Source organism: Uloborus diversus, chromosome 7 (genome assembly GCF_026930045.1).
Source record: "Uloborus diversus isolate 005 chromosome 7, Udiv.v.3.1, whole genome shotgun sequence".
Taxonomy (NCBI): domain Eukaryota; kingdom Metazoa; phylum Arthropoda; class Arachnida; order Araneae; family Uloboridae; genus Uloborus; species Uloborus diversus.
Window position 1 is genome coordinate 104,006,247 of NC_072737.1, and position 5,156 is coordinate 104,011,402.

At 30.9% G+C, this 5,156-nt stretch overlaps 1 long non-coding RNA gene across 1 annotated transcript; it reads right to left on the reverse strand.

Moving 5' to 3' along the window:
• LOC129226316 (uncharacterized) lies at positions 1-4,907 on the reverse strand. Its single transcript, XR_008580779.1, has 3 exons — positions 4,826-4,907; positions 2,533-2,636; positions 1-124 (listed from the first exon to the last, which is right to left on the reverse strand). It is a non-coding gene; the product is annotated as an uncharacterized LOC129226316 (long non-coding RNA).
• Positions 4,908-5,156: the final 249 nt, after the last annotated feature.

A 5,156-nucleotide genomic window follows, 5' to 3' on the forward strand; every position in this document is an offset into this window, starting at 1 on the left:
AATACAAACACCTTAAGCTGTAAGCAAATATCAGTTCATATGAAAAACGTATTGCTAGGCTAATGACTCCAGACACTCCAGTTTTGATGACCATAGTTCGAGTCTTGGAAACCCTGGAAATTCACTGAAAAAGAATTAACGAATTTTTTTCAGACCTGGAAAAGTCATGGAAAAATGTCCTAGACAAAGAGAATGTAATATTAACTAAAGCAGCATTAGAAATCTTAAGTGATTTAACAGAATAGCACACAAAAGCTATTAAAAGTGGAAAATTCAATGATCCCTAAATCAAATCTGAACTTTGAAATCTCATTGCATTCACTTATGTCGCAGCCGCTTGCCTTTTTTTTTGCGATGTGATTTTACTGCTTGGGCATCACTTATTTTGAATTCACTGTCATTTTCAACACCTCTTATGATTCATATTCCGTAGTAGCGAAATTTCTCGTTCTTAGTTTTGCCACGCCCACTCAAAAAAAGTGATTTAATTGCATCCGAGTTCGATTCCATCACTCGTAAGAACTTTATTATTAAATTTATCAGAGTTTATCTTAATTTGTTGAAGGTTTTAGAAAATCAAGATCTTTAGTCAGGCAATAGAATACAGTAAAAGAGGAATTCTTATACTCTAAAACAGTAGTGCCCAACATATGGCCCTCAAAATTAATCCATGCTACCCACTGCTACGTTCAATGTCAGGAATCAAACATGTTTTGAAATTTCTGAACTTATTAATCAATATGCATTTGAAAATGTTCAAATAAGTAAACAAAACAAGTATACTTTTGAATCAGAAGATTGATTCATTACTGAATTTTTTTTCAAAAAAAGATTTGGTTTAGAAACATAAAAAACTAAGCTATGTGGCTTTACTTTAAAGAACCAAAATACTATCAAGTCATGTGGATGATTAAATGCACTGTTGACACTAAGGCAACTTTTGAGGCAAATTTATTGAAACTTAGTGATGACTCATTCAATCTTTGTCTCATTCATTATCATTCTGCCAGTTTACAAAAAAACATCAGACATTTAAGCATCATACTCGTTTCACTGCATTTGTACTTCACTTAAATTTATATGATGAAGACAAATAAGAATAGTCTGGTTTTTTAAGTGTACAATTATAATTTTTCCATTATGAGTAAGTGCTTCTATGAGGCTGTGGCATTCATGTAGACGTTTTGCTAATGCTCATTTCCAAAAATTAACAAATTTGAGATTAAATAGTGCTATTCTCTTCATATAACAAGGTCATGAAAATTTTCATTGAAGTCATGAACAAGTCATGTAATTTTTTCATCTAAATAGAGTATGAACACTGGATGACTTAGGAAAAAATGCTGCACACAAATCCTTTTTGAGTATGAAAGGTTTAAAACAGAGGTTTGCCACTCCATTCTGTGAGAAAAACTGTTTTCTCTACTGCATTAAACAATAAGTAGGCAGATTGTAGTATAGAACATTAATAATCCCATCACAGAAAAATAAATAAAAAAAGGTGAAGTAAAAAAGAAATAATTAAAGCTGAAGTAATAATGTGGTGACAAAACATTTATATTTAAAAAAAAATTATCTTTAACATAAAATATGCAAAAGTTTAGCAGAACAATAGTTATGACTAATCTGATGTTTTCTAAATAAAATTTACATAAAATATGAATGACAGTTTAACATGAAATAATTTGTGTCTTTATGATAGATATTCGTTAAGTCATTTAAATTAATTCTTTCATTAAAAAAGGAATGAAGCTGTGGCATGGCAAGCGTACCTAGGACAGGGTGTAATTTTTAAAGAACAAATGTAGCTCTGTAATCATTAGGACAAAATTTAATGTGTTAATAGTCTGCATTCCATTTAATACATGAAACTTTCCTAACATCTTTTCTTCTCTCCTCGTCTGCCATGTTTTACATTTGATATTCATCACTTTTTACTTTCGTCTGAAATGTGTATATTTCTTAGTATTATTTAATTTAATTACTGAATGCGCTATTTATTGTGTGGTCAACAAAAGAAATTAGATAGAACAGAGAATGTTTTTGGATGGGGAAAAAAGTTTTTTCTCACCCGTTGATGGCGAAATATATATATATAATTTTTTTTTGTATCAACAATTCTTACTTATTCATTTCTAATTTATTCAAAAATTTTCTCAGCAAGAATCTTTGCGAAAACCGATGAATATTATTTGATTGTCCCGGGAAATTATTTGATTAAGTGGGGATGGTTAACATTGTGTTAATGGGGAAATATTTTTGTTCTGGGAGGTTTTTATTTGTTATCCCATTAAACGTGGCTGACAGTATTTCAATTTTTTGAATGAAGTTATTTTTTCGGTTTCCTCACGTGATAGTTCTCGTGCAGGATACATATTTATGATTACTTAGTAGTAATGTATGTAAAAGGTAATAAATATGTCAGGTTCTTGAATGATCCAACAGACTAACTAAATATATTTTTAATTCTTACTGTCTAAAATTATTTAAATGATTATGCATAGATATTAACATAACAAAACTGAATTATACCTTATATTTCTGGTCCAATTTTCTCCTGCTTCTCATCTTTTGAGAATCTGAGCCATCACGCCCACTGAAGTGATTGCAAAACGTGAACAAAAAAATTCAGGGTTCTAAAAGAAAAAAGGAATATATCAAAAGATAAACACATAACATACATGTATATATAATATATGTATATATAAATATACATAAACACAACTAAGCAGATAAAATGTTCTCATCAAAATATTCAAAAATCATCAGATTTATAAGTAAATAACACATTTCAATTAAGCAATTTTCAGCATATATTCTTAGAAATCATGTTTGAATGATATTGAAAAATGAGTGTCGGCTAAAAGCAAGCACTGAAGGTATTACACACCTAAACAAAATACTTGGAATTTTGATAGTAAAAGTTACAGTGTAGAACAGCTTAAAGACCAAAACTTTTCCTAGACTACCCCGGAATTCCATTGTTTTCTGATGCAAGATGCAGATTTGCCCTTTCTCTTACCTTGCCTCCTTTGGGTATTGTCACGATCATATAACTTTCTTGAAGAAAAATATTTTTTACAAAAATTTGTTGCTTTTGAAAACATAGTTTTAAAGTTTAAACTATGTCTAGAAAATCTTTGCATCACAGCTCAAAATGTTCTGTTTGAAATGCTTTAGACATTTAGACAAATTTTTTTTAAATGTAAAGCTATGAATAAAATTTTAAGAAAAAATTAATAAAAGCAGAAAATAACACCAACACTACATAGCAAATGACATTATAGGTGGATATAGGTTCAACAAATGTGGACAAACGTCTAAATCTGAAGAACAAAAAACGGTATATGAAATGTATGAAATACATATATGTATTTTGTAACTTTAGTCTAAATCTTTTACCTATGCAAATGGTTTGTAATCCAAGAAAAACCTGCAGAAAATTAAGGCTAATAAGTTCTAGGAAGAAATTAATATCTGCAGAATAAACAGAATCGTCAAACGATATAACGTATGCTATCGGTGCGACGAATTGTAAACAAGCATTCATTTTATTTTCAAAAAAAGGAAAAAAACACATAAAATTAAAGAAATGCCGCTTATTTGGTGACTTTAACTCATTTAATCTCAATGTAAGTTGTTTTTAATGAGAGAAAAATGTGTAACGCATTTGTTTAGAGTTTAAAATAGTAGCAACACAACGTAGAAAAGGGTGGTTCATTCAGTGATTATAAACAAAATTTTATGATATACGCCTTGCATATAATGCTTTAACAGACTATAAAATGTCATAAAAAGCTTCATAACTGAGTTGAAATAAGCAGATTTTTTTTAACAAGAGGCAAAATTAACAACACTTCACCTCAACGAATATAAACAAACATTTATGTTATTCTGAAAAATCGAAGAAAAAACCAATAAATTTCATGAAATACGGATTTTTTGGTGACTTTTCGGTATAACTTTGATATTACCCCCCCCCCCCCCCCCCCCAAAATTAAGCGCCAAATCTGGCACTCCCTACAGACTTTTTAGGGTTGCTGTTTCTTATTTTGATGTTGCAAGTTTAGGTTTTTCCAGCTTTTAGGTTATTGCTGTTGCCAAATTTAGTACTTCCTTGTATTTTGTACTAATTTTTGAGGTTTTTTTTTTTTTTTTTTTGAAGTTTTGTGGCAACAATTTTTGGATTTCATACATGTTTTAGAGCTATTTCATTAATTCGCCATTTCTTTGTGAAGTGATTAAGCATATTTCTGACTTGCTTATTTTGCTGCAAATCTGGTTGTATTTTCCAATTATATTTTTTTCTATTAATTATTTTTATCTTTTAGCTTTCAATATGCTTACTGTATATAGTGTTGTTGAAAAGTTTCAGGGAATTTTGAGTCGGAAAATTGATAGTTGTTCTTCATTTTCGTCGGGTAGGCCAACAGTTGGAATCCCAGGTATTGTTAATTGTTTATTTGTGCATCATTTGGCTCAGGATATGCAGATGTTGGTTGATTTTTTGATGGAGGTTGGATTGTTGAAGGTTGCAGGCGCCAAAAACAGGTATTTTGCTTGGCGAGAAAAAAAGTCGCCAAATTTCCGATTTGGGGGGTATATCAAAGTAGTTCCGACTTTTACTCATCTAATATGAAAATAGTTTCATCAATTCAAGTAGTTTTCGATGGAAGGAAAATGTACGACTATATAATAACACCACTTGCAGAATGGTGGCTCAATGGTTCACTACGCGAACGTAAACAAAACTTTATCTATCTCTCAAATAAAATCTGTATTTAAAATGAACATAAGACTGATTGCATTTGATGCTTCGACTTACCTGGTATTGAAATAAGTGCTTTTGAAACCGAAGAAGTATATAAAACCTTTCCTAATTTCCCAAATATTATACCTCACTCAGCATTCTCGTAGGATTAACATGGTAAAGTAGAGCTGGCATGTAAGGGAGTGACGTCACACGCATACACTTCATTTCCGGTTAAACGGTAGACGTCACGCCAGCATGGTAGCCAATCAGGGAAAAGCCCTTCGCGAAAGCTCTAGGATGTGGATTTATGCCTCAAGCATAATGGGCAAAACTCGATTATGTGTTCTCTGAGAGTGCGCCACAAAGATTTTGTAATAATCGCAATAAACAACAATACAGTAAT